We start from the raw sequence: 26,499 nt of genomic DNA, 5'->3' as shown, positions 1-26,499 counted from the left end.
CACTCAAGCAGAATTCTACCTACTATGTATATATTATATTATACTTGTTTATATACTTAATTTGCTGAAGAAATTAAAGTGAGTTTTCTAGTTTTTATTTTTTAATAACGTACAGTTTATTACATTTATTTTGTTGGCGCACTGAACTAAAAACAAATATTCTTAAATTCTTTGCCTGCAGTTTTGTATGTTTAATATTATATGTACACGCAGCTGTGACGGCACCTTAAATCGCTCATTATTTACGTATAATAATAGCTCGTACTTACAATACATTGTATATTATTACAATACGTAAAGGTATATTATTTTATACATAGGTCCCGCGATAAATTTTTTTTTTTTGCATTTTTTGCTATACTCCGTGTAACCCTACACTAACCGTTCATAATTTTCCCTGACCCCTCGCTTCATCCAATATAGACTTCCCAAAGCGATTACGTGGTAATTGAATACTCCGTCGCGTTGTACTGTCCGCAAGCACACCGGCACAGTGGAACAAATTTTTTTCATTTATTTTTCACACGTCACATTAGATTATCCACATTAACTAATAATTAAAGACGACAAAATGCGATAGAAATGTTAATTAAAGAAACAATTTTTTCTTTTTTTTTCAAGACTAAGAGAAAACAATCTATGATTACGCGATCCCGTGTACCCTAATGTTTATAAGAAAAAGGAAATCATAACCATTTACGTTTTTATTTACTATTTTTATAATTTCAACGCAATACGTAAAAGGTACACAAAAAAAAAAAATTATATTATTATCTTCTTAAGTCAGAAAATTACAAGTTTTCATAAAAGTCCTTACGCCATCAGAAATAAATTTAATAATATGTTTAGAAACTCCATGATGTAAAATTCGTCACTAATCTCTGTAAAATAACCAATGACATTTTATTGAATATCTACCTATATTAAAGTACCTATTTGAAATACTATTCTAGGTAAATATACATATGCGTCTATACATGAATACTTTTAAAAAGTATTTTTTTAAAGAGTGCAGATATTATACATTATTTTCGTGTGGTATTGTAACTGAGAAGGGGACTTTGTTAGTATTTTTTCTCTTAATCTACATAGACTGATACTTAAATATACTATCATAATGTATTTTATATAATATTATAAAATATTTTAAATAGTGGCATTTCTATTTATAAGTAAATACAGAAGTTATATAAACATTAAAGTAATAAAATATGTATACCTATACGTTGAATTTCCCATCGTATTTATTATAAGCTTTATACTATTATTATCCCCAATCATTGTAAATATCATATTAAATGCAATACCACATTATTACGATTTTTATTTCTTTTTGAAATCAAAACTATAAAACGCGTGACACACACCAAACGTATTTTACAATAGTTAATAGACGTTCCTAATTATTTCCATCGTATGTTTTCTACCATACATATACGATTTGTACCTGTAGAATCTTAAACTAACTGCAGTACAGTTAACCAGTAATAGGCACAGACAATTTTTTTCATCATGAATAAAGAATGCGGTTCTCTGTGATTTTAAATCGAACTGAGAACATCAAATGAAAAGTATTATTGCTTTTAATAAAATAAAAACTCGACTATTTTACCATTTTACCATTGAATACTGGATTTTATTTTCCCAGCTGCGTGTAATATTGTTATATCCATTTGATTGTATCGAATTTAATCAGAAAACCACAACTTAAGTGGTTCTCAGTTTATTTGTCAGACATTTACGACAAAAATGCATGGAAACAATTTCGTTAGTCACTCGTGTAACTTAGACAATTTTTTTTTAAGTAAATCAAAAAAACGAAACTATCACAAAATGTTTTGTAACGAAATTCATAAAGGTGTAATGTATTTAACGTCATAAAAATAGTTTATTGCATGCGCATACAGTCTCACTTCGTATAATTTATGTATATATTATATACATTTAAGAATACATTAAGAACGATAAAACGTAACATTAGCTGATGAATTTATTATAGCCTGTAGGTATATATTTATTTAATATGTGAAACATAGAACAAAGTATAGAAACGTCGAATGCGGTAAATCATTTTTTTTTTTTTAAATGCATTACGAAAATCGCACTTAAAAAAACCATGAATGCGCGCAATGTCACGATATTATATATCCGCGTGAATACATTTGATACAATCCCGTAGAACACCCGCCGATATGCAATATGTTTACATTTAAGTAAATTTTATTATTCAATTATATTATGTCTATTATCGGGTGGGTCCCGAATAAAACGAAATCGGCTGAATTCACATAATATTTTTGTAACGAATAATATTTTAGGTTATACATTTTTAGTACCTACATAAAGTCGTAATGTACATAACTACACTGCAACGCAAACGTTTATTATTATAATCTATGTGTGATTTTTTTTTTCTTACAGACAATACACATCCCGACGTCATGCGTTATATTATATACTTAACGGAAACGAGTTCGGATCGTTTTCCGTGAACGACTTAAACGGTTGATTTACCGTCTATTTTTTTTCTCTAACTCATGCCAATCAACTAACAGCTGATTATCAACGCGTGTATACGTACATTGTAAGAAAAAATGTATAAGTATTTTTCTTTGCCCTTTATTTGCATTCCGTCGTTTGGGTTGTGATGTTCAACAATTACTTACGTAAAAAACAAAGTCCTACACTCGTATCTACTTGATTAGTTACGGCCTATTTTTATTTGAGACAGAAATGTAAATTAGAATTTGAAATGAGATCATCATAATTAATTATTTCGTTTATCAACGTGTTATTACTAACTAGATATATCTGTTAATTTTATAGACGAAAGTTTCACTAGTGAGTGACTCTGTTTTATAATCATTCATATAAAAGTGATCCAACTAACAAAACAAAAATATGACAATTAAAAAATAAATAAAAAACTACTTTCTACTACACACTATAGTATTACACAGTATACACTATATCTGTAACGCGTTTGTGCCTATATAAAAATATTTTATATCATAATATGGATTCGTAAAACGATTAAAGAAAGATTTTATTTTTGTGTTTTTGGAGTTGTTTCGAAACATTTATCTACGCTGCAGATTGCATTTTGTCTAACACATCTAAATTATTTATGATTTAAATGTTGTTCGCTTAAAATCGTATTTTTACAGTCATAAACCGATAACGACCACAGACAATGGAGAGGGAGGTATTATATATTATGTTTATGCATATATACACGTCATGTACATAATGCCAGAAAGCGTATCAAACTAAAAACTTTGATTTTTACAATACACAGTGAATGAGCAATAAGAAATACTATTGGACGTTTTACGATTTAATATGTAATATATTATAATAGAACGAGGTCGAGTAAAATTTGTTATATTCCGCATCAGAGAATGATGTTTTTCGACAAGTCTCATAAAAGTCACTAAAATAAAAAAGAAACACGTAAATAAATGTTTAAAATGTGTATTATCAGTGGTGTTTTTTTTTTTTTTTTTTAGAGAGAGAGCTGTAATTATAAAAATAATTGCATAAGTTCCAATTAAATACTAGAAAATAAATATAAATAAACAACTCAAATTAAATCACCTTTATTATATAGTTTGTAATCAACAACAAAATATGAATAATATACTTCAATTGTTCAAGAAAAATATAATACATAGAAAATATCTAGTAAAGATTACCACTACCACTAAGCTACTGCTACTATAAATACGACACTGCATATTGTATAAATTACAGCATCTGTAAGTCTATTTTAGAAAACCTTTTTTCATACAATTATGTAAAATAATTAATTTATCGTTTAATTTAAATACATAAAATACATATAAATATAATATTAGAAACAAAAACAATTCAAAATTAGCTACTAAGACATCGAAATCTAGTAATTATTTCATTTCGATAGGTCTTATAGATAGTATACCCAACGCATTAAGGATTTTTTTATCATATAACAACTTTAAAAAACACGTAAAACTATGGTTAATAAAAACAGAAAAACCACTATAAACCAGTTCCACATTCATCTCTTATTCTTAACGCACTATATTTTATTCTATATCAATTTTTATATAATATCATAAACTTTTATTTTATTATTATTATTATTAATTTTTTTATTTTCGTTGTACAATTAATAATATTTTAATATCTTAATAATTTTAAGTTTTTTTTTTTTTAGATTAGTACTTTAACACTATTCCACCGATAGAAATTATTTAGTTGTGGATAGGGCTCATAATAATTATGTGTAATTAAAAAAAAAAAATGTATATTTTCTTGAGTCAAATAAATTATTATTACCAAGTGGCCGACATAAGTATTATAGATAAACATAATACAACATAATTGTATATATAACCGGCATGTGAATTGTAGATTTGAAATTTACATTTTCTAAGACTAAACGTGGTCAGAAGTGGTAAGCCAAAATGTTTTTATTCATAGAATATTCACCAAAAACATAATTTTGTTTAAAAAATATGGAATCCTTTGAAAAGAAACATTCGATATAACAATATTTAATGTGGACAATAAGTGCTAGTAATTTATATTATACTATAATGAACTAATATAATGTATTTTACATTTTTTTGTTAAATTTATATATAAAATCTATTACAAAATATGACATATATTATTCAAAGACTATATTTAGCTGTAGTGTCTTTCTCGTTGTACTCAGTGGTGACAAAAACTTGTATAGTGATTTGCAGCTTTAACATTTTATTTATTTTGTGCTTTTATAAATAAACTTATACCATTTCGATGAATCGAATGTGAAATAATTGAAATAATGATATAATAGCTGCGCATCAACTACTAGCGAATAAATAAAGTCCAATTATATTTTTTAAATTGTATCCGATATCAATATGAAAATTTCTGCTTGAATCGCGTCGAACTTATTTTAATGAAGTATTCATTTATTGGTATTCTTTTTATACTTAACTACAATCTGTTGTGCAGTGTACATATTATGTTGACATAATATACAATACATTTACATCGTGTTATTAGTGTAATAAATTTATAGTATATAAATTATAATTGTAATTATAATGTATATAAGTACTGTAAGGTAAACTGTTTTAAATTACACACAGTTACACATTAAATAGAGTATTATTAGTTAAGAGGTATACATTTTGGCATTAGTTTTTAAAATTAAGCGTATAGATTCGCTGCTTTCATGCTTGAAAAAATTAAAGGTTTGCACTCTACACATAGTGCACTGTATGGTGCTGATTTATCCGTCACTGCATCAATGTTGCGGATTCGGTATCAACACGTTCTTGTCTAACGATTTTCACGTCCATGTAGACTACTGAAAAATTTACCAATAATTTACACCTATTTCACTATGAAACATAGTTTCACAAAGTTTGAATAAGATACATATTAGTTAAAATTAAATAAATTAAAAAAATAATTGAATATTAAAATTTTAATTTTGCATTTTTTCACATTTTTGATTTTTTAAGCTTTTTTTCATATTTTTAATTAATTTCCGTCAGTTAAAATTGCTTACACATGAATTATTGTTTAATTTTAAATATTTTATTTGTTCTGTACTAGCATTGCACTTTATTAATATCTTAAATTAAAAATATTTTTAAATATGATTATTTAGTATACTTATATTTATTAAAGTTTTTATTGTATTCAATTCAAAAAAACCTGTTAATGTCTACGAAATATAATGATAACCGTAATAAATATAGTATATGATTATCGTATAATAATATATATTTCATAATAATATGATGTTTTACACGTTTTAAAAACGTAAAACGATGAGTGTGACGATTTGGCCGCCGGGCGATTTTGCACAGTAATAATATATAATATCGAATAAACTGTATAGTATATTATATTATATTATGTCGATGATCGCATAAACGGCTGCTGCTTGCCGTGCTCGGGGTAATAAAACTTTGCGAGAGACCACCTCTTAAACAGTGGCAGTGACGGCGGCGGAGGCAAATACGGCGAACCCGAAAGTAAATAAAACCGATTTCGATTTCGAGTTTTACGACGAAAAATTGGGTTTTTCTTTGTATAGTACAAACCCAGTTCGATTTAAAAGCGAAATATAATCGGGCGCACACGCGAATGTATAAACGCATTTACGTATGTCTGTCCGTTTAGTGTTTTTATCGGGTCAGCCGTAAAACTCGGGCGCCCGTATATACAACGTACACGTGTGCATTATAAAACACCCGACGATAGTTGTGCATGGTTAGACGGCAGCGTGCGCGTGTTTTACGGTATTTAGAAGAAAAAAAAATTTTGTGAACCAAAACTATCGAGCTCGTATATAAAAATAAAAATAATATTATACCGGTTGACCTAGTGTAAACAGTATTTCTATAATAATATAACGACGATGAAAAGAGACAAATAATTATTATACGTTTACAAAGAAAAACATTTACGATTATCGCATGGCATAAACTTAAAAAGCAGCTGTATGTATAGTATAATATAATATTATAAACAAGGTAGTAATTTTTTTGAGTGCTTATAAAACTCTGGACTGTCATAATTGCGAAATTGGGAGAAGAATTTTTTTTTTTTAAGAAAAAAAATATAATTTATATTGATATATAATATTTTTGTTATTACTTGAAAAAAAAAACAATCTATGTAATATTTAGTTAATAAACAAGTGATCGCCTTGTTCAAAATTGTTTAGAAAAAAAAGTACAGATAAATTAATTTAAATTAACATTACTAAATAAATAATTAAACTATTATCAGTAGAAATACACAAGATACAACACATATCATAAAATATAGTCAATATAATTTCCACGGACTATTAGATGCGAGTATCCAATCACATAATTAACTATTACTTAACGATTTTTATTTTTGCAATACGTGCAAAATATTTAGTGCAAATTTTTTTAGTCACTCCGATTGTCCCTTTTAAACTACAATATATCTAAATTCAATACGTGTGTAGCTGATTGTGTACCGTGTCTATAAATGTATAATTATCATTGTCTCGTTTAAAAAGGTTGTTAATGGAGATGTTTATATGTTAAGAATGACTAAATGTTGGTCGAATATAACTTTGTTTTCGTTCTAAAAAGGTGAAGAGAAAAATATGGTAATTTTTTATAATTATTATTTCACTGTAGCAGTAGACTTTATTCGTTTATATTTTGTTTGAATTTATAACATTTAATATTTAAAGTGTTAAAATGAAGTAAAAAACGCCAAACGTGTTTTTACGAGTAAACATTTAATATCATCATTTAAACCGTCGGGACGGTCAGGTTAACGTTTGCTATGTATAGAAAATTCACCCTGCGGGACCGTAAAAATATGTCTAAACTTTATTTCATTCTTTCACTGTCATATGGAATCCGATGTATCATACATAATAAATACGATACTCTGCACGTCATCATTCGACATTTTATTATGATAATAATTCTTTATTACAAAAAAAAAATATATATTCAATTACAAAATAGTATGTGTTTTTTTAAATAAACATAATACAGCATAACGCCACAACAGCTAGTATACAATATACAGAATGTACATGAATACGATTGAATTAAATAATATTGGTTTAAATACATGTGTTGTCGTTTTGATACTTGTTTTGTAAAACTATTAAGGAGTTATTAAAAAATAAATATTTTGTATAGTGATAACCGCTGACATTAATAAATTCGTCGGTGAATTCAACATAAAATTATTTGAAGCAGCATTTTTTATATTTAAAATTGATTTTTACTGCACAATTTTTTAAATCAATTTTGAAAATTATTATTTTTTAAATTTTTCCAAACAATAGTAATTGTTAAACATTTTATACAAATTTATTAATTTTAGGTGCGTTAAACGCCGACTTACAGTTAGTATTATTTCTAATTAAATTTAAATGATCGCTGAAATAAAATTTTGAATAAAATTTTACTTCTAGATCATGTAACCGTTGTTACTTTAAAAAAATTATTATTTCTGGAGAATAATTAAATTTAATAGTTACCCCTCCTGTCGTCAGGTTTAAAAAAAAGTAATTGTAGAGCATTTATTTAAAATTAAATATAAATCTTTCTCTTGATACCATTTATAAGTACTATTTAAATTAAGCTTATTAAATTAAAAGCAACATCTCGACATTCAATAATTTTGTGAATTTTTATATCATTAGCCAATAATTAAATATTTGAGTGTTAAGTTACTTATAGAAAATCATAAATAATAAAGAAGAAAATTTATTCCTTGAGGAACAATAGAAATTGTGTGAGTTTCTTTAACAAGGTAGTTTTCATACAGCTATTTTCATATGAACGAAACAACAATCTATAAGTGGATCAGTGAATATGTCAGCTTTATGTTTATTGATCAACAGAGTATAGTTAATTCATCGAATAATTTTTCATATTAGCATGTAAATAACACCCTGACATTTTTATCGTCTATTAAAAAATTAAGAAATTGAGCGTTTAAATACACATAAATTGATAATTTTTTAACTGTTAAACGTCTTAATCTAAAGCAACCCTATTATCAAATCACGATTGACTGCATAAAGATGTAATTATATTTGTTAGCGCTCGTGTTCAAATTTTTATTTTACGCTGAATTGAGTTAATGTTATAAGTTTTGAATAGGAATTGTGAATTGTATGTTATCAATTCATTTGACATAGTGACGCACCCGCTGCAGTCGCGACTCGCGACTTAGATTACTATATCAGTCACATGGTAATGGCCGTTGGTTTCGTATATTTATAAAGCTTTGATTACATTTTAGTAAATTTCGTCTAGTCATAGTACCTCAGTGTATAACCAAAAGTTTTATAATTTCACGTGTTTTCAGTTTGCGTTGGCGACTCTGAACTTTCGTTGTGCACTTCAGTTAAGTCGTGAATCCAGTTCATAAGAACCAAGGAAGCATAAAGGCTTGCAATTTACCTTTTCGTTCATTGTCCATGATGCGTGAAGAAAATTTTATACAATTATTATCGCTGGCTACAACGTTGTCCAAACCTCGTTTTTGCTGTAAATTGACAGTCAGGTAATTATCATTCAAAGCATTTTCTCGTGAGTTTCTAATATTTTTTCTCAGTTTTAGGGTGTTCATTATTTGCACTGGAAATCGTTGTAAATAAGCGTGGTTTTGTTTTTGTATTCGTCTGGATATCGCTGCAGTAATTTGTGTTCGGCGTTGTTTTCGTAATTTATTCATCAGGTCCACCTTTATTTTTTATTGTACGAATTATTATTACTATTACAGATTCCGGAATCACGCAACGCCCAAACTAATCATAAGGTAGACAGTGCACTTAATTTTAGCAGGCCAACGGGCCTTTTCGTTATTTCATAATTATTATAGTATTCTCATACTTTTTGTAAAGCCATCTAGACAAATTATTAATATTGTGTTGCTCTTATATTTTTTATATGATCACCATAGGCAAACAATTATTTTATCATATTATACATTGCTTCTTTTTTTTTTTTTTTATTGGCAGTTAACACAACTAAACAATTGCAACTATATACATATAAAATAAAAAAAAAATAATAAATAATAAATAATATATCTATAGTGCTTCTTTAGGAATAATATTTTTTCTTTCTATATTCAAAATCATATCTTACACAAGTTGTTGACTTATTATATACAATTGTAAATTAATAATTTGGCACAACTTAGTCTTGAAAAAATATTATTATTAATGTTATTATATAATAGTATACCATGAAAGCATTCATAATATTTTCAAAAAATTAAGTGTTATCGGCAAAAACAATATTATTTATTATTTTTGAAAATAGTTTAAAAATAATTGATAATTTGAATATAAGATGATAATAATTAATTTGAAATATTAGACTTTTATTATCTGTTTTGAAAATGGGAGTAATAAATAAAGATATCCATTTATCTAGAAATATACCGTATTGTAAGGATTTATTAAACACGGAAATAATGATTAACGTTAACGTGAAGCGTAGAGTTGAGTATCGAAACTTAAAAAATATTTATGAGTTGTAATAATATACATATCATTTAAATCTTTTATTAGGTATTAAAAATTAAATTCTGATTATTTTAATGAACATATTTTTTAAATAAAAAAGATCTTATGCCCACTTCTCTTCGCTATTAATAATAAATACGCCCCCATTGATGGAACGTGTAAATTAAAATTGTTTATTTAATAAATAAATAAAGTGAATTCCATGAATATTTATTTACTATAAATATATTGATTAATTTCATAATATTTTATTGGATTAAAAACTTTTGTACAATGAAAAATATTGCACTAATTTAGGACTAACCAGATGAAAATTATAGCAAAAATATGTAAATATAAATATTGAATAAATAATAATAATAGTAATCAATTTACGACAAAATCTAAAGCTAATAAACACTGTGCTTTAAAACGTTTCTTGACATAAAAAAAATCAATATAGTAAGCAATCATGTTTGCTAATGAGACAGCTTTGGGGAAAAATGATGCGGAACCATAGTTATATTATTGTAAAATATAACGTGGAATAGATTTATGAATCGTGAGTAGTTATACAAAAATAATCATTGAAAGTAATTCTGGGGAATCAATGTCATTTAAAAAATGTATACAAGAATTAAGAACAAAATATTCAGCAACTTCTTTCTCAATTCACATAATATCAGTCGACATATTATTTCACCTATAAAATATACCTACATAGCAAAACAAAACGTTTGTAGTATAATTTATATAAATAATTATCATAAAATAGTCATGGTATATATTATTTAATCATTACACTATTACAGCAGGTAAGTAAAAAAAATGAAATATTAAATATAACACATAATAATATATTATGAGCATTTATTATTACCCACGAATGCAACCATAAGTATGAATAATTAAAAATTACACTAACAAAATTTCTTGGAATTATAAATACAACCCCCTTCGTTTCATAACTCATAAACAAATTTCCCGGTATCCTATACAAGGTAGTATTTCTTATTTTAATAAAATACGTGTTTTGGTTGAATTTACTGGCAGACCTTTTTCTAACATTCTTTGAATTCAATATAGAATATTTAACATTGCACTTTGATACCATCGAATGTAGTTTTTCTTACAGCGGTACAGTTTGAATTATTATTATAATATATTTACAATACTTATGCTAAAGCATAGAATAAAATTTCGTACGGTCACAAGAAATCGTGTTCTATAACAATAAAATAATAAAATGTTAATAACGCTAACAGTCAAGTCATTGAAGAAAAATAAATATCACTTAAAAAAAAAAAATTAGAATAATGATATTTTGACTAAACTCATATTTCATATTATTATTATTTTTAGATCTAATTGCATTTTTGTAAATGTTTTAAAAAACTTATCGTGCATAGCAATAATAAATGTATATTTGTATATACTATATTATGGGGCAATATACTTTAATTTCGTGATTCTGACATAAAATCAGTAAACAAACTTTTTTAAGCTTAAGTTTTTTTACAATTTTTCTTTAAAAATAAATAAATTATCTAGTTATACATATATATATACACACATATATATATATAGTGTATAGTGTAATGAAAAATCTAAAAAGCAAATTAAATATTAATATACAGTATCATTCACCAAGCACGCTCATCGTAAATTTATCCTATCTTATGTATTTATTTAAATTCTATTTTTTTAGAATTTATTAATAACACTATTTTTAAAAAAAAATACTCAACTCGAGTCTACTCTATTTTTTGTACAAATGAATAAAATATTAATGTAAATAAACTCGTAAAGTTTTTTTAAGCACCAAAACCAAATCCTTTAGATATACTTATTTAATGAACTCTTTAATCCCTCAATATTATTTTTTAACTTTGTTTATTTTCGATACTAAATGCGATGCTTAAGTCCTACTTCCGATTCCAGATAAATTCAGAATATTTGCATCTAATATTACAGAGGATTATTGTACGAAATATCTTATCAATTTGAATACTGTCAAACAGTCATAATGAGTTTAATACACTCAACTACATAAGTGGTTTCAAAATTGATAAAATGTTAAAAATCTATGACGACTAAAAAGTACAAATTCGCGCAAACAATATATTTGATATATTATATGAGGGTATACTATTATTATGGTATAGAAGTGGATCAACATGTTTTAGGGTATCTACATTTATCTCTGTGTTCCACTCCATGTCAGTTAAATTTTAATTTCAATTACTCATAACCGGTCATAACTAACTAAATAATTAACCATTTTAAATTTGATTTTTTTTTTTTTGTGATAAAAAACTCAAGAAAACTTTGAAATATTCAAGTAAAAATGTACACAATGGTTATAAATGTAAAAAAAAATTTAAAACCTAACAATATATAAAATTTAAAAAAACATTATATTTTTACAAAAATAATGTTTTGTCATGACATATTACATAAAAAATTTCCAAATTGTTTATACTTTCGGTAAAAATGAGTTAAATGACCTTTAACAGAATTTCATTGGAAACACAATATATATATAACACATAATTTTTTTCATCAGTTCCAATGTTGTTTATGAATAATTTCACATGTACGAATAAAAATTCTCTGATTATATATTGTATATTTGGTAATACGAGTATCTAATATGGGAACTGTTGTTTTTCATCGATTTATAATTCAGAAATGAAAAACGGGCTAAATTCAATTCATAGAAATCAGATTACAATAATATCACACCATGAAATAAATATGATACATGGTCAGTGTGGTTTAATGGTCACACAGCTGGCGCACAATATCGGTTCGAGCCTAGTACAATGCTAAAAAATACCACTTGGTGGTTTCTCCCCCGCCGTCGTTCCAATTACTCTACCCTGATCTACTGAACCAACTCCACTGAGAGTGACAACACAAGTAGAAATTTTGTTCTAAGAGAAGGTTGTAACAGTGTTCTAGATAATATATTCTATTCTTCTAGAGAGAAAAAATATTGATAAAAAACGATAAGGTCGTTTTAATGGTCTGATAATATGGAAAAAAATAAAAAAATATATAATACATTATCAATGTTATCATCATTGCGCGAGAGTTCGGTTTTCATCTGTAATCAAACAACTGCCGTATACCTAACCAACCAGCCCTATACAAACAGCGAAATTATAGAATAACATGTAAATTTTTATTTGTTTATCAGTCAATAATAATATAATAGTATAACAAACCTTCCAAAATGTTAATCACATCCAATGAATGGTACACTTAATCGAACTTGTCTGCTGTACTGCGTGTGATTATGAAAATAAAATACTACCTGTGCACAATGGACATTGTATTTTATTTCAACGCCGCACAGTTTTTAATAAAAAAATTTTAATATTTTCTGTTTCCTGAATGCCTGCAAGTCACTTATCAAATATTTATTTTAGAACGCGCGTATATTCATTCAGTTAACTTTTTAACGATTTTAAATACCATTTAATTGGTATTTTATTATATATTTTGCATTATTTTTGGATCATAATGGAATTTCATTTTTCAAAAATATAATAAGTTCTGATTACCGGCTGATAATTAGTAAATAGTGTTCATCATGAATTAAAAATAATGTATAACAAAAGCGACATCTATATATATTAACCTGTATGTTATTTTTTATGCTGTTGTTTAAAAATATTATTAATTATTAGTCGTTTGACTTGCTAGTTGATTTCATTCATATGTTTTATAATTTAAATTTTTAAATTCGTTTTATAATCTTTTTTTAAAATTTTATTATCTTGTAATTTAAGTGTTTTTTATTGACGTTATAGGACACATTTTTTTTTTAAATCAGAATCTTTTAATTTATCGTGATAAATTTTAATTATAGTATTTAATAAACAAAAACATATACCATTCTTATTCATAACAATCATAACTATTCCCCTCATATCAAAATTATTCCAAAACGCTAAAATGAATGAAATTCTACGATTTCTGTATATTAATTACAATCTTTTATCAAATTTACTATTATAATTAATAAAATAATAATTAATAATATAAACAAATGTTTATATCATATAACTTTTGTCACCTACTGAGTAATAGCGTTACGATATTAATTATTATTTTATTTTTATTATGTCATATCTTTAATATTTCACTCACAATAAAACATAATTTAATACGCTTAATCATTCATAATTCCCATAATCTTACAATTACTATTTACTTATAATTCAACATTTCAGAGCGCTTTTCAGTATTAAAGATATCTTGAATAATGGCGAATTAACATTAAATCTATTAAGTGAAAAGCAGACATTTCTATGGTTGGCATTGAGGAAGTGTTTTTCACCTATCCACACATAGCTATTCTCTCCTTTCTTTTGTTCCCCAGGTATTATTGTAATCATCTTTCTAAACCTCGAATTTTAATTAACTTCTACCTATAAAAACTAATAGCTTTTAATTATTTTAATTGTCACATCTCATTTATATTTTATTATCAAATAGACATTCTATATTATAACTGCATTATTGTATAAGATCCTTCTGATAGTAACTACCTAATTATTATATAAACCATGGATATAGTCAGTAAATTCAAATTCATCAACCACACCCGACCACTATGACATTAAGCTACTGCTTATACTAAAAAAAAACAACATCCGTTTCGTGATAGGATAAAATTTTCTAAATTTGAGTTAATTGTCAAGGTTATAAAAAGACATCAATCTAAAAATAAGTCCAATATTACGAATAAACCTATGGGATTTTACACAAATATATACATACATACATATATACATAAATATGTACGTACATGCATATTATATACATACATACATTTATATGTATTTGCATTCGATAGGTATAATTAAGCACAAAAAAACTAAAATTCTGTTTCAGGTGTTTGGGAGAGAACCAAAGGGAACTTAACTTTCAAAATAAATATTGTAACCAGTAAATCGAATAAGTTATTAATGACTTTGCATTAAGTCCAAGAAAATCAGACATTATATTAATATAAATTTAGTGTGAGATAATAGTAAAATTGTAATTTTTAAATTATCAGCTACCAATTTTGTTAATTGGAAGTAAAAAATCATTATTCACAAGATTGAAGTAGGTGTATAATATATTATTTGTAATACACATAATGCTGTGGGCAGCGAATGAAATTGTCATTTATCTCCAAAAAAATATTCTAAAGATGATATTGAATAATATACAGAATTAGTAACATAATATATTCAGAAGCCTGTGTATAAATAAGAATAGTAGATATAATAATGTAATGCACATCATGATATTATATAATACACAAATAATGTAACGTAACAACTGTTCCATCAAGTACACTTCCCTCAACAATTTTGACCCCTTTACGCAAACCCTCTCTTATCCTTTTCTCAAGTAAAAAGAAATGGATTTATTAAAATTCTTAGTTCTATAAATTGTATGTACACTATATTTTAAGATACTTAGATTTTTTTTTTACCATTTAATTATTGTCCTAAAGTGATACAAGATTTTTATTTTCAAATGAGAATCAATATTTTTACTGTAAACCACTAAACGAATAACTTTTTCGATAATTTTTAAGTATCTGAATCAAAACGAGTAGTTTATGATTAGTATACAGAATTAAACAACTAAAAAAGAGTTCGTTTTAATTTCAATTGAGATATTTTTACAAATTCAAATCTTATATCAATTTTTAGTAAAAAAGAGTTCTCTTTAAAAAAAAAATATGTATAGTCTGAGAATACAATGGTTTAGACTTCTAAATATATATTTAAAAATATAAACCTTGAGTATGCTTCAAAAATCTTAAAATTCAAAATTTGAATGAATTGATTGTTAAAAAAAAAAATGGCGTAAACATGCTTGCAAAACACTCTGTACGTATATGTATGTATATATCATTATCATATGAGTGTGGCCCGCGCTTGCTCTAAATACACGCGCCAGAGTGTCTAGACAAGACTTAAAAAGAATCGCAAATACGGCAGCGATATAGGTATATATATAATGTTTATATGTATAATGTACATCATATATCAATATCATACTTACTTATAAATATATAAATGGTAATGGTACTCTTAAGTTTATAATATACATTTTTAACCAAATAACGATATTTCATAATTTTACAGTGAAGGCGTCGGTGATTGGTAGGTAGTTACATACATCGCCTTTTTAAAAAACATTTTCAATATCACTCGTCACTGTTTGATAATAATTATGTGATATAATTAATAATTATTATTTTAATTAAATTTATTTATATTTACATATTTATGTCAGCTACTACAAATTTAACGCCAACTTAAGCATTTTCAATGTGACGCAACACATTGATTATATATGTATTTGTAATAATTCAAAATTTGGTACTTGTAACACTAAAAAATATAACTTAGAAGATTTTTATTTGCACATGCACAAGAAACGTAGAAATAAGCGCAATAACCAGATTATTTAAGCTAATATATTTTTAGTTAATCATTTCACGAAAATAAAAATGAAAAATACCAATTTTATAGGTTCAAATGCGTCACAGCAAATATAAAAATTTTAATTAAATTAATAACAATGTTAATATAACCTATAACTTAATTTTACAAGATTTTTTAAATTTTTACTTAGTACTTACTTAAAAAATTAATTTAAAACTTTGAGCGAAGCGATCAATGTATTTTTTATACTTAAATGTTAAATTACAAAATAAATATTTAAAAATTCATAAATATAGACAATACTATTCCATAAAATTGATTGTACCTATATCTGGATGAAAAATAGATTCATGTGTATACAATAAGATAAAATGAAAACAATTGTATATATTCAGATATGAAAAGATTTTCTAATTATAAGATAAATAATACAAAATTAGGTATAAATAAACCTACTACAAATGAATAACCATAAGTTTGAAAAAATGTTTTTAATCAAACTTTATACTTATAGACAACTCCAGATCGTAACTGATTATTAAAATGTGCTAATAAAAATTGAATTATTAAATTTTGAAAAATTTTACGCCATCATAAAAAGTAGACAGCAGCAAATGAATGTGAAAAAAATGTACACATTTATAAGAGTATATATATCATATTAAAAGTATATAGATACTTCATAAACGCTCAAAATTCAATTTTAATTATCTAAATTTTTAAAAAAATGTATTGACTTTTGTATTATATATTTATATTTTTGGCAAGTATTATTATATAATAATAATCTAACCGGGATTTGCAATAAGGTTATATACATATATCGAAAAATCAACACATTAAAATAAATATTAGTTAAATTAAAAATCAATAAATATTTCGTAATTATAATTTTGTCCAAGCTGGTTAATCACAACTCCGTTATGGTATAAATTATTATTATTGTTAAAAACTAGTATTATCAAAATTTTTATCAAACTAAATCTAATTATTTTATAACTGGTAAATATTTTATGGTTGATTGATCTTGACGAGTTAAATAATTTCATATTTCAGTTATGCCCTCATCCTTATTTGTATTTGAAATCCAATAATAATAATCGGTAAGATGTAGTCAAGTATAACAAAGAGCCTTTTCTCTCAACATTTTATCAAAATTAATTTTCTGTAGAAATAATTGTTTTTGTTTTTAACTGTTATCGACTAAAATAAAGTAACTTATACCAAATATTTTTCTGTCTTGTGTAAAATAAAAATACGCATATTTTTGTGTTGATACACTGTTGTAAATATACCTAATAATCCAAAAAAAAAAAGGTCATTTATACGTGATTCCTGAAATTGTTATTGGGCCTGAAAAAGTTAAAAAAAATTAAGTGAACTAATTATAATACACCGATTTATAGATTTTACTCGTTAACATTGGACAAATATCTCGACATATTGTTACGAAGTATTATAAGTTGTAGATCGTTGCTATACCGCACAAGTCGTTTAAAACTAAAAACAAAATATAATACTCATATAATATAATGCTGGTATTACATAATATTATAAGTTATTCGGTAATACTGTAGTAGTTACACTTATTCCATACAGATATAGTATATAAGATACTTCCTGTATACAAGTATAATGTGCTGTACTCGATTTATACATTATAAACTTTTTTATATTATTGTCATTTAATTATTATAAATTTTATAAATTATAAATCCATATGAAATTATGCTGTATTTTATAATAATCTTTTATGTACATAACACTTTTTAAACAAGTGCAATATATATGATGCCAATGCGATCAATGAATTTAAATATGTTATTTATATTTTACTATACTATTTTACTTACTTTTTCTAATTTTATGAATTTTTGAATTTCAAGTGCAATTTTAGCACCTTTATTAAATAAAAATAAAGTTTTTCAAGAATTATTTTTGGTTCCAATATCCATGATGGGTAGAAATCGTACATTCATACACTACTATAAAAATATTAAAAGATGTAGTAGACACATAAAATAATGATTTTTTTTAATTACCTGAATGTTGGGATAATATTGATCGATAGTAAAATAGTTTTTAATAGTATTTAATATCATGTAATATAATTATCGATAAAATGTAATTATACGACTAAATTGTGAATACCTATTTCAAATAGGTTATTTGTACATCTAAATTAGTGTTTAATTAGTTTTTATAATTTTCACTCGTTTTTATAAAATATGATTTTTTATATCAAATAATCTAGAAACGTCAAAATAAATGTAAAATTGTTTTCAGATAATATATTTTATTATTTTTTTTTATCTTCTTAGCCAAATGCATATCAATTTGTGTTAAAATATAACAAAATTTACAAAATAAATTTAGAATAACGCATTACAATTGTACGATTACGGTAGTGCGGCGTCGTAGATAGGTGACTTACAACGCTTCAATCTAAAATTATGGTGAGAAAGGATAAAAATTTTTCATTATTTTTCTTGAAAAGTGACTCGTGGAGCTTTGCCATTACTCCATCAATCATAATCTATTTTCATTTTAGAAATAATAAATAACAAAATGATGGTTTGGTACTCAAGTTATTATATTTTTTTATTTTTGTTGGTATATGTCACCATTTGGCATTTACAGTTTTTAGACACCTACTATACATAAAAAAAAAACACTAAAAATAGTTTTAAATGCACGGCATGTTAATACGCTCATAGCCGATATTATATCATGTATAATTGTTTTTTATACTCAGTGTCAAATAAGAGTAATCTTATAAGGATCATTAGCTTAGCTTATTATTAGTTAGTTATAAACAATAATACTAAATAAAGATTTATTATATTTATTATTGGATCCTATTGGTATCAAAGTTTATATTGTTACTCTTTGTTGGTGATAACTGATAACGATCGATTAATGCTCCACGTTCGATCACTGCAATATAAATTAAAATATGATAATACTGGATATTGCATCGATGATCCCAACGACATCATTTGCAATAAGTAAAAGCATATATTTTTTCTTTAATTTTATAAATATATATATATAGTATTTACGGCACTTCTCTCCACCCACTCGCCATAAATTTAAAGACCATAGTTGTAGATTTATAGTTATATATTTTATCAGAAATCGTTTTTTATGTACTTTTTACACTTTGACGTGCAATGAAAAACGAAAACTCGTTTTTTTTTTTTTTTGTTCAAATTCTACGCTTGTAATTAGACGGCAGACGCTGATAATAACTATTATTGTTTTGTCGACGAATCTAATCGTACACCTCTATCATAATAATATTATGGCTATTAGCCGCAGGAAACGTGGAGATGTTAATTACTCGTGTTGGATCCATAAAAAAACGCACAGCCAATACATACATTATATTTTAAGTAGGTATATCATACTATATATGCACACGTTATAAATGCGAGCGGCACGCTGCACATCTAAATGCATGGAATTTTCAAAGCGCATCTATAAAAATTAATACTAAAACATTATCTTAGTAACATTTTTTATATAACCACATTATTTCTCGATGAGTAGATATTAAACATGTTTTTGCTGAGTTTAAAAATAATAGTAATGATAGCTAGTTATAACTTATAAGTTATAACTCGTTTTAATAATGAAAAATATAAATTTTTCTAGCTCAGTTTCTCAATAGTATACGTAAATGTTTTAATAAAAATGAAAGTTGAAATTCACAAATGTTCAAACATTTGTTTTTGGTGAGAGAGAACAAATAATTTTGCATTTATACATTTTCCAAAGCCAATCGTGACATTTTTCATCGATATCATTGCTAACACTACAGCCTAGATTCCTACTTATAGTTATATTTTATAATACATGTTTTAAACATTTACATACAAAAGTAATAGATAGTAATTATAAATAGTGCCTAAATATACATAATATGCATACGAAACTCATACACAATATACCTACATGTTATATTTTATTAAACAAGGTTTGAATCTTTTGAAACTTAAATAAATTATATGCCCGTATTGAATGTATTTAGTATTTACCTGTATAGCTTATTATCATATCATACCAGAGAAGTATACCTACAAAAAATCAAAGTATATTTAAAGTTAAATGTGAAATTGTATAAATCGTGTTTTTGTATACTTAAAAACTTTTTGCTTAGTTTTAAGACTTTTTAAATACTTAATTATTTAAACTAAATTAAATGATTATAATGCACTTATAATGTTTATTATTTATGCACTACAATTACTACCTAACTATATACTAGTCGTCACATATTTTAGATGAGACTTAGGGCACTCATTTTTCGAAGATATAAGTCCCCTAAAACTCTTCACTTTCCTTAATTTCCAATTTTGAATTGGGAAAGAATGATTTCAGTGTTTTAGGAGTAATATTATTGTTTAACCATTTATGTAATCCATTTATACTATGCTATGATATACGAGTTTATAGGTATGTTGTTATAATTTCAACTTAAGAGTAAAAAGTTAATTAAATCTAAAAATGTATATTTTTTATCATAATTTAATGAAATGGCAAGATGATAATATTAAAATAATAATATTATTATTTATGCTAAATTTTTCAAATTACACAAGGTCTCGGCAAAAATAATTAATAATTTTCTATTTTTAGTATACCAATTTAAATTTTTTAATGGATAAATATTTCTCATAATATATTACGTCGATATTAGTTGTGTAATTATTATGCACATTACGCGTCATAAATTATAATGTTATATTTGGGATACAAGTTAAATAATCAAGATCATTATTTTTTAGTTTAAAAAAACAGTAAATATAAATTATTAATAAGATTTTTTATACAAAAATTTTTCCATTTAAAAACTCAATACATAATCTTTAATATGTATAATGTTTTTTATGACACGCACGCGCAGTAAATTATTCAAAATATAATTTTACGATCGAAAACCCTATAAAATTGGTAGGTTTATTTTAATTTGTAGATATATCATCATAATAAATTAAGCACATTATTTTATTTTGTTAAACTACGTTAATTGTGCGACATAGAATTTTCAAGGCGTTTCGTAGCAAACTACTTTAATATATTATATCAAATCTCGATGATGGTACACTTACTAATAATTCGATCCACAATTTAAAATGTTTACCACTGATGGTAGTAACCTATTTGCAGCGTGTGTCATAAAAATGTGTTAATATTTCTAAATACCAACCGTTATTTTCATACGATAGTCAATTTTTCAGATACGTGTGTATACAAATCAAAACACACAATTGTATTATTCCTTGCTAATTTTTTGTATAGATAAGGTAAGTACCAAAGCTTAAGTAATTATTAGAATTTCCGGTTGTCTTACGATTATTGTTCCATACATGCATACTGCATAGATACATATAATAATTAAATCGACCATCTGTTAAATAAGTGTAATACCTACATAATTTACCATCAATGTACTTATATATTATTATTTATGTGTTTATTGAGGATAAAAAAGATTTTCAATATTTACTGACAAAACTGACATTATCAATATATTTTATTATAAGTTTTATACCTATGTATACAATAAACATCGATAATAGACGATTTTAGGCTATGGCGTTAACTACGTGGGATCACGAAAATATAATTTTAGTAAATGTTTAATGACATCAAAAATATTTAAGCGTATTATTTAAATATTCAAAAAAAATATATATTCTGTTATAAATAAAAATTCTCGAAATTTTGGCATTTGAACTAAAATATATTGTTATTAGTTAAAAATAATAAACACATAATATCCATATTTTTTATGATGTATTTATACTCAAAATGCAATTATTTTATAAATAGTTCTAACCAATGTCTATCATTTAAATTTACTGTGAAATAAAATGTATGATGGTATTTGAGGAAAACTCCAACTCTCCCACAGTGGCCTCCGTATTTAGAGTATAATTAATGCAACCCCTAAAAATAATTCCAACTCACACCATTGCCATTATGAGCAAGCATAAAAAACAAGACGTATACCTACTCAGCCATGTCCCGGGAATATTTATAATAATAGCTATAAATTGATATGTTGTACACAATGACTGCCCCTTGAGCCCGGCTAACTCAGTTGATTCCGCACAAGACTAGCTACCGGTTTTGACGAAACTTGTGCACAAAAATTATGCAATTAAAATTATTTTCATTCTCTTGCCAAAAATTATCTAAACGCAATTCAATGTTATTATTGTTTTAAATTTAAAAACTTATAATATTTACTGTTAATAATTATTATGAATATTATTTTTTTTTTTTTCAATATTTCAATATTTAGAGGAATTCATCAAATCTCAATGAAAATGTGAACGCATTGAGTCCTCCATCGCCTCTCCCTCAATGCCATCTTTGATGAGACTCTTAATTTATAAATCATGTGTTCTAATCCTATTTGAACACTGTTTTTTCGTTTATGCCAATTGCCATTGACGAGAACAAATTAAAATATAAATATTTAATTAACACCTGTATTCTATACTTCTATAATAGTGACCCAAGTTATTTTTTATCTATGGCCATAGATGCGTTGTATTTGTGTTATTCAACGAATGTATCAATTTAATCTAGATAAAAAAAAATACTTATCTAATTTCAACACCGACTAAGAACTTAAATAATATATTGTTTTTTAATCTATTTTTAAATAAATATTTATGCGCAACAGACTTGTTCTTTACAATATTAATGATTAATAGTCTTAATATACTACATATAATAGTAATACAGGAATATTATTCACAGACGCGAAAAAAAAGTTCACATCAAATACGTCATGAGAGAAAACATAATATTATAATATGTCATCACTGACTGCAATGAACCAGAGTAATCTGTATTTAAAATATATTATAATGATATTATATAAATAATTAGCACGTAACTGCACTAACCACATATAGGTTGTACAGGAATAGCACAAGATATCATATCTAAACATGAATATACTTTATATTTATTATTGGACGGAAAATTGCTATGGATATTATAATCTACATAGACAAAAGTACGGAACTATGACAGATAAAAATATAAAAGTAATTATTATAATTATAAATAAATAACTTGAATGGTTATACTTGCTTATTAAATTTAATATGTATATAATATATATGTGTGTGTGTGATTTTATGTATAAAGCTGTAGTTAGATACATTTATTTAATTTGGAATCAATATAATTTTGTAATATTAGGCATGTGCTTATTCTGCTAGCTGCAGCGTAGCGTTGTTACCATTTTATTTATATTTCGATAACTTATACAACTTATCATTGCATTAATAAATAATAGGTACATATAAATATATTATATTATTCATATTCGTATATTAAATTTTTCAATGCCTGTTTATATTAAAAAGAAAATATAAATGTATACGATTTAATTCACAATATTATATTTTGATCCCTAAAACCCTTCGCCAAGAAAATATAGGAATAATAAATAAATGAAATAAACATATAAAAGACTTACCATAAAAAAAAAATGCCTCTTAAAATTGTATAGTATAATTTTAATAAATATATATATATATATTCTCGTGTTACTACTCACTGCGTGTAGGTGTATTCATTTTCAAAAGAAATATGTTAAATTCTAGTCAATGTTGTCTTATTGTAAGATAAAATACAACAATTTTTCAAAAATAATAATGTTTCATTCGTCAGAAAATGAATTTTCTTAAAATTATTTAAAAAGTTTAAAATATTCTTTAATAACCACTTAAATCATGTACGGTGTAAATAAATTATATACAGTGCAATTATTATTATATGATATTTTTCTTTTAGCATTATTATTTTTGTATTTTATTCATAAAAAGTATTATCAATTCTAATATGAATGATTCGCAAACGTATTATATTAAGTAGATCAAGTAAAAAATATATATTTAATATCAAATAATTTAACCATTATTATGCGAAAAAAAATTTAAAAAATATGTTCCTACCAGCTATTTTAATGATATATTGTTGTTCAGTGGCTGGACGAAATTGCAAGTCATGATTGGGGACAATAGTATATATTATACAACTGTTTAAAGAGGCTCTACAGCATTGAAATATTTTCTTTTTAAAATTATATTATTTTTCTTGTACTTATATACTTGTAATTGAAAAGTTAAGTATTATGATTTGTGATATGTATTTTTTTCCCCAATATAAAAAATGTTTTTACGAAATATGTTTGCCACGATATCGGTAAGTATACATTATATTCTCTATAGTATAGTACTATACAATAATAACAGGAACGCAATTTTTTTTTTTTTTTTTATACAAATGTTTCTTTCTACGAGTATGTCCTATATGCTAACGCAGTGCTGAGACTACTTTTTATTATTAATATTTCAAAAACTATGCCGTACGTGAACACTATATAATATAAAGCTATAAATTCGCTGTCATGGATGAAAATGAATCGTTAATTAAAAATACATATTGAAATACGTAATTTCAAGAGATCATTTAATTTAGAGGGAGTTTAAAAAATGCATTCAAAAAATTCTAAAGAACTATAATTTTATAAATATGAATATTAGTTTTTACTGCAACAGTCCTGTTTGAACCGAAAACACTTCATACTCATACACATATAAAAGTATAAAACATAAAGATTTTACAGATTAACGAGTTAATCCGGTGTACCACCTATACACAGATTTAAATTCCATAGACGATAAGCAATAAAAGTTAACATAACGTACGTTTATGTCGGTATATATAGACACATTTTATAGATTTTTTTTATAAAACAAAAAGGTTGGAAACCGCTTTAACGACCAATTGGCAATTTATATTTTCTAAAGATTCAAAACAATGATGCATTCAAACACATTTGTTACGTACAAAATACACTATAGTTAATATAGCAATTATATATACCTATCACCTGTGTATAAAATAAATATATATTACACCTATTATTTAAAAGTCGTCTCACATGCTATTTTGGTTTTATTTGTCGTACTGTGGTAAAAATCATTGCAATTAACGTAATATTACTAATAACTTTTATCAGTGGGTCCTGCAGTATCATCACTTATGTATTATAATATCCTTTATAAATATACATAGTATTGTAATAATATTACATAAACATAATAATTTTCTTAATTAATTGTTCTAAACTTCTAAACTCTTGAGAAGACAGTAACTGCAATCTACAGTTAACAATAATAATGGTAAGTGGGCTCATTTTATATTCATATAAGCATATTCTCTGGGTCCCATACTCCCATCGCAATCTTTGTGGACAAGTAGTATTCCCAAAAGAGGTATAAAATAGACTATAAGACTATAACATAAATATAATAAAATTGCAGTCAAGGGCATCATTTGGGGAATCATAGTATAAACAATTTTGATGATTCTATTTTATATAGTAGTCTATCTTGATAGTTAATTTTATGCAAGCGTCGTTATAGCCAAAATGAAAGTTATCACCTAATAAGTAATAATATATAATAAAGTAAATTGTAAAATTATTAATACTTGATAGGTAGCTAGTTTTAATATTGCATATTTCATTGTGGGTAAAGTCTACACAAATACAAAAAAGTAACGTCTCGGTAATTAAAAGCATAATTTAAAATACTATACTTTAAGTATAGATGAAAAACTTGGCCCATCTAAATATTTGATACCCCTAATTTTAAAACTGAAATTACACCTTTTCTGCAATATCATACTTATTTGAATTTAAGTACACATTCGGTAAAAATAACAATATAAAAATTGTAGGTACTTATGAAGTATCTATTGAAGTGTTACATAAACGTATTAAGTTAGATACTTATGTTTAGACCAATGTATTATAAAACAAGAAATAGCTCACTGGACATTGAATTCAGTGTCCTGTATTTTTAATAATTTTATATTATGAATATTGATGATATTATGTTCTACTTCAAAATTAAAGAAAAAAATTATATTTATTTAATATTTACTTAATGAAAACTTATGTTAGGAATCTTTACTGAATTGTTAGTG

Source organism: Melanaphis sacchari, unplaced genomic scaffold, assembly GCF_002803265.2.
Source record: "Melanaphis sacchari strain LSU unplaced genomic scaffold, SCAv2.0 Contig53_pilon_pilon, whole genome shotgun sequence".
Classification (NCBI taxonomy): domain Eukaryota; kingdom Metazoa; phylum Arthropoda; class Insecta; order Hemiptera; family Aphididae; genus Melanaphis; species Melanaphis sacchari.
This window is presented reverse-complemented; position numbering follows the sequence as displayed.